This window comes from Haliaeetus albicilla, chromosome 11, assembly GCF_947461875.1.
Source record: "Haliaeetus albicilla chromosome 11, bHalAlb1.1, whole genome shotgun sequence".
Lineage (NCBI taxonomy): Eukaryota > Metazoa > Chordata > Aves > Accipitriformes > Accipitridae > Haliaeetus > Haliaeetus albicilla.
The window spans coordinates 42,027,074-42,037,035 of record NC_091493.1 but is presented as its reverse complement, the minus strand read 5'-3'; the positions used below and the strand labels follow the sequence as shown (position 1 = coordinate 42,037,035).

General features: G+C 49.7%; 1 long non-coding RNA gene across 1 annotated transcript; it reads left to right on the top strand.

The window, feature by feature from the left end:
- Positions 1 to 3,034: 3,034 nt before the first annotated feature.
- Positions 3,035 to 9,754, top strand: LOC138687824 (uncharacterized). Its single transcript, XR_011326961.1, has 3 exons — positions 3,035 to 3,267; positions 3,562 to 3,606; positions 8,974 to 9,754. It is a non-coding gene; the product is annotated as an uncharacterized lncRNA (long non-coding RNA).
- Positions 9,755 to 9,962: the final 208 nt, after the last annotated feature.

The window sequence follows — 9,962 nt, the reverse complement described above, 5'->3', positions numbered from 1 at the left end:
GGGAACATGGCAGAGAAGGAAAAATCAGGACAGCGGCAGGACAGAGATAAGAAACTGGGACAGTCCTCAGGACAGAGAGGAATACGAATACGAGCAGGGAGCGAGCAGGGAGCAGGACAAAGGGATACTGTGAGAAAGGACGGGACAGGAAGCAAGACAGCGTGACAGACAAGAACAATGACAACGAGAGAGAGAGAGAGAGAGAAAGACAGAGACTGTGAGCAGCACAGGGGGTTGGGGAATTTAGAAAGAAAGGTATCAGAAGCCCTGCAGAGAGAGGGAGGGTGAATAAAAAAGGGGCAGGAAGCAGCACAAAGGGTCACAGAGAGTAAGAGATGAACAGGAAGGAGGACGGGGACAGTGAGATCCAGAATGACAAAAATAAACAGCAACAGCGAGCAAGACAAAGGGATAGAGAGAGAAACAGAAAGTAGGAAGAGAGATAGGAAGGCAGGGACACAGAGCAGCACGTACAGGCTCAAAGAGGAAAAGAACACCGGGGAACAGGCCAGAGAAATCGGGGGGGGGGGCGGGGGGGGAGGAGGTGGATGCAGATCAGGATAAGGAGATGGAAAAGGAAAAAACAGCGACTGGCTGCAGGACAAAGATAGGGGCGGGGGGGGGGGAAGAGGGAAACGGAGCAGGACAAGAACACAGAGAGAAAAAGAAAAGAGGGCAGTTGAACAACAGAGAGAAAGGGGGAGTGGAAGAGGGAGCAGGACAAGAGAATAGACAGAAGAGGAGAGGTACAGGGAATGGGAAAAAAAAAACAAAACAACACCAAACAACAAACCCCAAATATCACAGCAGCATGGGAAAGAGAGGGGGCCAGGAGAGGAGGAGGGAAGGACCGGGATGCACAAGAGGAGCGACAGGGCCCCAAAAGCCCAGAAGGACTCACCACAGCTCACGCTCTTGGAGCGGCCAGGAGACCTTGCCAGTTCAGACGCTTCTTTCTCCTTCTCTCCTCCCTTCCTCTTCTGTAACTCCAGTCGCTTGGCTGTCCTCCACATAACGGAACACGCGAGCGCCTCGCAGCTCTTATGAGATGAGGCCTCCTAGACACGGAGCCTCGCTCGCTCGCTCACTACATGGCCGTGCCGCGCTGCTGGTGATGCGTACAGACCCTGGCGGTCTGACCTGCTGTGGACTACGAGGAGGGATCCTCCCACACCCAAAAGAGGCAGGCTCTCTCTTGCCTGCAGCAGGAGGCAGCTGCCAGCCAGGTGGCCTTCCGTTTCTTCTTCTTTACCTTTCTGCGGCCTCTCCAGCTTCAGCAGCTCCCGTCCACAGCCAGTAAGCGCTCCGCCTGTCCCTCTGTGCTCCCGCGCCTCGAGGAGAGGGAGGCCAGGCAGAGACAGCCCACGCAAGCCTGAGGCCGCTGCAGTCAACAGCATCCCCGGGGGATGAACGGACAACCGCACTCACAGCGTGGCCTCTGGGAGAGGGAAAGAGGCAGCAGCGACCGTTATTACCGTAGCTCGACCCTGGCCAGAGCCCCTCCTTCCGCAGGGGCTCCCGCAGACGCCGCTCGTTCCCCGCGCCGCTGCTAACGGCACCCACGTTCAGGGAGACTCGAGAACATCGGAGGACCAGCTTGCTGCCCTCACGACAGGGCTCGGGGGCTGCCTGCGGCTACAGCACAGGCTTCAGGGGAGGGGCTGGAGCTGGGGGCAGCCGCACGGGCCGAGCGGGGCCGGGGGAGGCGCCCGCTGGCCGCGCCTGGGGGGTGCCCGCCTCCGTCCCCTCTTCCCTTCTGTCGGCTCTCGGGGAACTCCCCGGCGCTGCCCTGGCCCGGCTCGCCTCCGGCGGACCGGGAGCCTGCCGCGGCGGCCGCTTCGCAGCTTCCCGTCCCGCCAGCCCCGGGCGGCCAGCGGGCAGGAGGCACCCCCCGCCACGGCCACCGCCGCCGCCGCCGCCCCCGCCGGAGGGGATCGCTCGCCTCACCCGCGGTCCCGGCGCTCGCCCGCTGCCGCCGAGACCCGCGCCCTGCGCGCCACCACGCTGCTCCCTGGGACCGCGCATGCGCCGGAGGGGTCAGAGCCGGCGAGCGAACGCCGGGCTGCCCCACGCGCAGGACGGCGCATGCGCCCGGGAGGCGCGTCCGCACGGCTGGTCGGGGAGCGGTCCCAGCGGGAAGCCCACGGAAAACCACACGAAACCGGCACCGCTCCTGCGTCTGACCTTGTCGGACTCCGGGGGCCGCGGCGGCAGCGAGGACTACGCCGCGCCCGAGAGCCACGCTGCCGCCCGGCCGCCGAGTCCGCGAAAACTACAGCTCCCGGCATGCCCCGGGAGGCAGCCTGCCCTGCTGCCTGACCCCGAGGGGACGCCGCTTCCGTTTCCGCCCACCCCCACGCCGGCGCAGCCGCAGTTCCCGCCGAGCCCCCAGCGCCGCTCCGGGCAGCTCCGGCGCGCTTTCGCCGCCCGACTCCGGCACGGCGCGGCAACCCCCGCCCGGCTCCGGCTCCGGGCAGCGCCCGCCGCCGCCGCTCCGGCACGGCGCGGCACCCCCCCGCCCGGCTCCGGGCAGCGCCCGCCGCCGCCGCTCCGGCACGGCGCGGTGCGGCCCCGCTGCCGCTCCGTGCGTCCGACACGGACCCCGCCGTCCTCCTCGGGGCTTGCCCCGGAACCCGCCGGCCGACTGCGCAGCCCCGCCACGGGACCCGGTGAGCACCCCCCCCCGCGCGCACGTGCTCCCAGCCGCCCTGTGAGCCCCCAGGGCTCCCCCCCGGCCTCGGCACAGGCGGCCCCCACCTCCCCCGGGCCACCCCCGCCTCCGACGTTCGCGGTCCGAGGGGCGCCCGGCCCCGCTCACCTTCTCCCGAGGGGCAGCCGCAGCCCGGCCACCGCTCCGCTCCTGCCTGGGCTCCCACCGGCCCCGCCCCGGCCCCTCCCCCGGCAGCCCCCCCTGGCCAGGGAGGGGCCGTCCCCATCAGCCTCACTGCCCGCACCTGCGACTCCTCCAGCCCCGGCCCGCAGCTGTGGTACCCAAATCCGGAATAAAAACTCCTCAACACCAATGTGAACTTCCTTGATTGAATGAAAGATGTCAAGAGTCAGCTGATTTGGAAGAGGTGTTAACTGGGGTCAAAATACAGATTTTAATACCCCTCTTATTTTAGTTCTAAGACTTGGCCATTGCCAGGTATCATCTTTTCCATTTACCCAGGTCCACCAGCGAGGCCACAAGGGAGATTTCTTCCAGAGAGAGGATAGAGTTATTAAGTCTAAAGTCCACGATTTGCTTTTCTGTTTCATGAAAAGGTGAGTGGATCATATGTCATCACTAGTCACCCAAACAGTTAACCCTGAACTTTGCACCTGTCCTTTAATACAGTCAACTCCAAGCTAAATTTTTTCCGTTATTAAGAGGGGACTAAAGATCATGTAAAATATTATTATACTTTCTACAAATACATCCCCATCTTAGAGCTTTAGCTGCTAGAGAAAGTCTGTGGAGTTTGGGGTCAGAGGAGCTGCAAGTATAAACCTTCATACAGCTCTCTTTAGGATGTGTGATTTTTCTCTGGTTGTCTAAACCAGTCTAAATTTCCATAGATGGTCCCGACTCTGGGTGGCTCGAACAAGGATCCTGGAACTCCAGTAAATTCTAAACATCGTTTTATATTTTAAATGTGATCCCAAGTTCCTTTTTGCACTTGTCTCTACGGTTTTGGCAACTGACGGCCCCAAGGGGTGCTTGTACAAGTTTCTCCCGAGGGGCGATTAAATGAATTCTTTTGTCCATGAGGTGGATGGTTTGGTAATGTTATAATTCACAACGCTATAATTCCTTCTTTCAAATTTTAAAAAAAACAATTGCCTTTTAAATCCATCCAATTTAATTTGCTAAAATGATTCTCACTGTTCTACATTTTTTCTCAAGTTTTGGTTAAATTCAATGTCAGTATTCTCCACGGAACTAGATCTTCATCTGACTTTGGAATCGGAAGGCAGGCTGTTACTGAGGTTAAATTTTGTGTCTTTACAAAACTTTGAATCAGTTACAAAACTAGATTTTTTTTTTTTTTAATCCAAATTACAAAAACGGTTAATCTCAAGATTAATAGCTTAAACAATAATTGTTTCATTTTGTTTATCTCATGTTTAGAACCCCTCAAAAAAAAAACCCCCACATAAACCCTCTAAACACACAAAAAGATTATTGCCCTCGACAATATTCCTAATAGCAACCCCAATGTTATCAACTTTACACAGCTGTTTTCCCAAACAGATAACGTGAAACTTACTTATAGATTTTCAGTTTTAAAGGGCCAGTTTCTTTAGGCTTCCGGTTTCTTGTTGGTGCTTTCTTTATTCTTGAATAACGAAGCCAAGGTTCTTCTCCCAGACCTTTACTGCTATAAGGGTTGTTAAAATGACTCGATACGGTCCTTTCCACTTCTCAGTGATTTTATAGATATTCAATCTCCTGGTCGGAAGGGATGCGCTGCTACGTGCAATTCTAAGGGTCCAGCTGTGGAGACATACTGGCAAAGTTCTTGAAAAGAATTGCTTAAAGAAATCGTAACACCTTTTAAAAACATATCTCCAAAGGCACTCAAGATACTCAGAACATAGGACTCTTGATACGGTCTTTCATACAACATTTCATAATGACTTAAATTTTCTTTCTCTTCTGGCTGTACTCTGATTCTTAATAGAGCCATGGGTAATGCTTTAACCCATGTGAGGAGTGAGGTTTCCTGACAAATTTTACTTGACTGTTGCTTAAGGGTATAGTTCATTCTCTCTCTCTCTCTCTCTCTCCCCTCCCCGCCCCCCCCCGCCCCCACTTGCTTGTGGTCTATATGGGGTGTGATAGTCTCAATCTATAGATAATACTTTGCTCAACTTGTCTCATAATCTTTGCTATAAAACGAGGGCCATTGTCAGATGACGTTCTTACAGACACCGCATATTTTGGTGTTATCTCCTTGAGCAAGACTTTGACTACTTCCCTTGCTCTGTTGGTGCGACAAGGGAAAGCCTCGGGCCACCCAGTAAAGATATCAACTAAAACTAGGATAGATCCTTCTTTTCAAGGCAATTCTGTAAAATCAATTTGCTAATATTCTCCTAAAAAATTTCCTTATTTAATAATCCCAAAGATGATCTTATTACTGATTCGGGGATATTTTTATATATAAATTTCACATCTGCTTCTAATTGTTTAAACAATCTTTGTCATATTTCACTTTCTGTTCCCCAATATACTTTGTGATGTTCAGCTCGGGCAATTTCTCTTATTATTGTGGATGGGACTGTTATTTGACCTGTCGGTGTTACAGCCTATCCTGTTTCATTTTGTTAGCCTGCAATCTAATAATTAATTCTTCATCTTTTTCGTTATAATTTGGAGTTTCTTTAGGCAATTTTGTACTTTTCTCTGGAACTAGTGCCAGGATGCCTTTTTCCGCAGCCTCTTTAGCAGCTTTATCAGCCAGTCGGTTCCCTGCGTTAGGACCGGTCTTACCTAACTGATGTGCTTTACAGTGCATTATCGTGACTGCTGTTGGGTTTTGAATGGTTTCTAACAATTTCGGTAGTTGTTCTGCGTGCTGAATGGTGGTTCCTTGTGCAGGTAACGGTCCTCTTTCTCTCCGTATCGCTCCATGTGCACGTACTACTCCAAAAGCATACTTTGAGTCTGTCCAAGTGTTGACTCGCTTTCCTTGACTTGGTTCCTGAGCTCGAATAAGACCTATCAATTCAGCCTTTTGGGCAGATATCGTCGAAGGCAAAGTTGGCAACGCAATTACCCCCTCGGTAGTTATTGTCTATCTTGATAAACGTTTTCCTTCACAGATGGAACCGCTTCCGTCGGCATATAGTTCCCAATCTGTTTCTTCTAGTGGCACATCTCAGAGATCCGGTCAGCTGGAGTAAACTCTTTCGATTGTCTGCAAGCAGTCACGTTCCAGTTCTCCTTTAACTTGATCAGTTGTTGAAAACGCAACAGGGTTAACGGTGGTAGTAGTTTTTAGGTAAACGTCATCTTGTTCCAGCAACGCCACTTGGTATTTCAGCATTCTGCTAGGGGATAACCAATGGCCCCCTTTCTGTTTTAGCACAACAGTTATCGTATGGGAAATGTACAGTAATCCTTTGTCCTCAGGTGAACTTACGAGCTTCCTGGATCAGTAGCACAGTTGCAGCGACGGCTCTCGGACGACCAGAGCATCCCAGACTCGCATTACCTAATCGCTTCGAGAAGTAGGCCGCAGCTCGCCCACTTGGCCCTAAATACTGGGCCAGGATACTCAGAGCTATACCTCTTCTTTCACGAGCAAAAAGTTCAAGTGTCTTTGTGCGATCTGGCAGGCCTAGGGCTGGCACCCCTATTACAGCCCGTTTCAATTCTTGGAAAGTAGCTTTCTCGGCATCGGTCCAATCCATTGTTTGAGGTTTTGAGCTGCTCCTATAAAGGTCAGGCCAGCGAGCCACAATTTATAATCTACAGGTGACACCCCTCAACCATTCCCGGAAATGCTCGTCATTAATTTTTTTAGTCTTAGGTTCGGGGAGACGACAAATTGCCTCTTTTCTCTCAGTTCCCAATTGTCTCTGTCCTTTTAGGATTTTAAAACTCAAATTTAAGTTTCTTCTTTCTGGGTTATTTGGGTTTTTTCTTTTGACACTCGATATCCGCTGATTCCCCAAAAGTTCAAAAAGTTAATAGTTAACTTTGTGCATTGTTCTTCCGTCTCAGCTACACTTAACAGATCATCCGTATATTTCAGCAAGATTTCTTGATTATTTTCTTTCTTCCAAATCTCTAATTCTCGTGCCAATTGATTTCCAAACATGGTAAGACTATTCTTAAAGCCTTGAGGCAAGACTGTCCACGTATACTGTGTTTTTCTCCCAGTCTCAGGATTTTCCCATTCCAAAGCAAAAACCTCTTGACTATTGGGATCCAAGGGAATACGGAAAAAGGCATCTTTTCCGTCTAACACTGTGAACCATTCTTGTTTCTCCGTTAGGGTTGTTAACAAAGTATAAGGATTTGCTACTACCGGATGAATATCTTGTACTATTTGATTTATTGCTCTGAGGAGGTCTTGAACTAATCTATCATCTTTTTCATTAGCCTTTTAACAGGCAAGGTCGGGGTGTTATATCTGGATTCACATTCTATTAACAATTTGTATCTTAAAAATTTTTGCGTTACCATTACTAACCCTTTCCGACTTTCCGGTTTTAGGGGGTATCGTTTAATTCTTACCGGATTCGATGCTGGCTTTAAATCAACTCTCACAGGTTCTGCTTTTTGGATTTACCGGGAACTTCCCAGTCCAGACGATTGGAATTACAGCATTATACTTTGACTGGTATAATCTTCTGCTTTCGGTAACCGTCCTGTTAACAACAAAGCCACTGCTTCGATACGTTTAGTTTCTGGAATTAAAGTTTTAATCTCTCCATTTTTTAATTTAATTTCTGCCTCCAAGTTCTCAAATAGATCTCTCCTTAACAGGATTTTAGGAGAATTTGGCACATACAAAAACTGCTGAGCGACCCATTGCTTTCCTAATTTCATTGTTAAAGATATAAAGAAGGGTCTAGTTTCTCGTTCACTTGTTGCACCGACACCACCAATTTCTTCAAAACTTAACTCTCCCTCTAAGGTATTTAAAACTGAAAAGGTGGCTCTGGTGTCAATTCAAATTCAATTTTCTGTTCTCCCAGCTTAGCTGTAACCAGAGGTTGTGCTGGGAGACTCCCCTCCGGTCCCCGTCAGATACGTTCACTTAAAAAGAACAAATCTACATATGGCACTTTATTCCATTTACTCTCTCTCCTACAAAACAACAGTAATTGCAATATAGTATTGTAACTCAAAGTTCTGTTTGTTTACCATTTTTCCTGCAATTCACCCCAATGTGCCAATAAACGTCCCAACGGTGATGGTTTTGGTAAGTTTTCATCAGCGGTTCTATTTCCTGCACTCTTATTCTTAAGCCATTTTGCTAATGCCATTATACTTATATACATTCAAATACCAAATACCAAACAAATGCAAATGGCAATTGTCCCAAATAATACACAAAGTCCAACCCAGCAATAGCTTTCGCTTATGACTTACGGGCAGACGCCTAGGCTTCCGCTGCGGACGGGTACCCTCCAAGCCCCAACCCTGCGAAGCTTTCGCCGCGCCTCACGGGCAGGCTTTCCAAACCAATTCCAAAGAGGCAGCGCCTTACCTTTTTTCCAGGGAACGCTGCGAGGAGCTTTGCGAGTCGAGGGTGATGGTTCTCCCCGAGAATACCTCGGTGCCGGCCGGAGTTCGATCGACACTCGATCTCGTCCAGTCTCACTCGCGAGGTCCCATCTGGGTCAACAAAACCGTTACCGAAATCCGGAATAAAACTCCTCAACACCAACGTGAAGTTAAGAAGCAGGCACTTTGTTTATCGCAGCGCTGTGGACACGGGGGATCGCTCCTCCAAAGGCGTGTCCCGCTTAGTATCAAAATCCATCAGTTTTTACAGACTTTTCTTGTCAGGTCGTTGTTACCTAAGCTCCTTCCGTAAAAATGCATACTATGCTCGTTCTTAAATTTAACCTTTATAATGATCGGTCCTTTGATTATATAACCTTATCAATATTCTTATTTAAAAACAATCATTGGTCAGTTACACTTAGCTCTGCTGACTGGAATCTTTGATACTCAAATCGAGATGGGAAGGGTAAGGGGGTTTCCAAGCAGCAAACTGGTGTCCACGACGGTTTCCTTAGTTTCCTGAAACAGAACGTAGAAAACCCAGTAACTTCCTGGTGAGGTTTCTAGGGTTAGCTGTTTCAAACTTTAACAATATTAAGGTTCCTAGAGTCACGCGTAACACAGTTCCTAAAGTTTCTATGGCTACGTTTCAAACTTAACGATCCTAGACGTTATGCTTCACGATTTTACTTCTTAATCAAACCTAACTCTTCTATGTGATTAAATTTTGATTTCTTTACCAGAATATTTGCAACAGCTGGAGCCCAGCAGGAACGGGGGGGGGGGGGGGCACGGCCCGACCCCCCCAGCGCCTCGCCTCACCTCCTCCTCCCCTGGGCTCCCTCACGGCCCCTCGCCTCGTGCAAAGGGAGCGCAAACGCAGCCCGGAGGGCAAAGGGGCCGGCCGGCCAGCATTTATTCAGTCAGTCGCGCGCCTATCGGGTCCTGCCAGCGAGTCTGCTCCGGGGCTCGGGGCGCCCCCCGGCGCTCCCCTGCCCCTCGGACACCTCTGATAGCATATTTCCATACATTCTGTATGGCACGTCTACATATTTGGATGGTTTTAATATTTTGTACCAGCTGTGGAAACTGGTTTGCTGCTAGGTGACTGCCAAAGTGAGATTTGGTAGATAATTATTAGAAATCTTATACTAACACTACGATTGAAACAATAGACAAAAGTATAGCCAAGCAATTAACTAGCAGAGGTAGGTATTCCTAAGTTTTGCAGTTCTTTGCTCCTATGACTAGATGTTCCTGTACGCTAGATGAGAACAATGCTGAAACTGACCACATGTGATTGAAACTGCGTTAAGCTTCAAGATCAAAGAACAAGGACAAGAATAAAGACTTCAAGGACAGCCAGCAAGAACTTCAAATGGGTCGGTGGTCGCAAAAGCAGCCCTTCGACTCAAATGGATCCTTCATTGCGCGTGATCGGATGTAGGCAGTACTATGATAATCGGTTGCCATCGTTTTTACGTATATGTATTCTAATCTGATTAACATGCAATTAGTTATTCTGTGTAACCTGTTTGTGCTAAAGCTGTGGCGTGCACGCTAGGTGCAACTATCCCCCGTGCATCCAGCGCTGCAATGAAGAATGCCTGCTTTCTAAAACTCCAAAACGAGTCTTAGGGAGTTTCTTCAACCGGCTTTTCAGTATCAGAGGGGTACAAGGGAGGAAAGGAAAAAAAAAAAAAAAAAAGGCAGCGGTGTGGGAAAGAGAGGG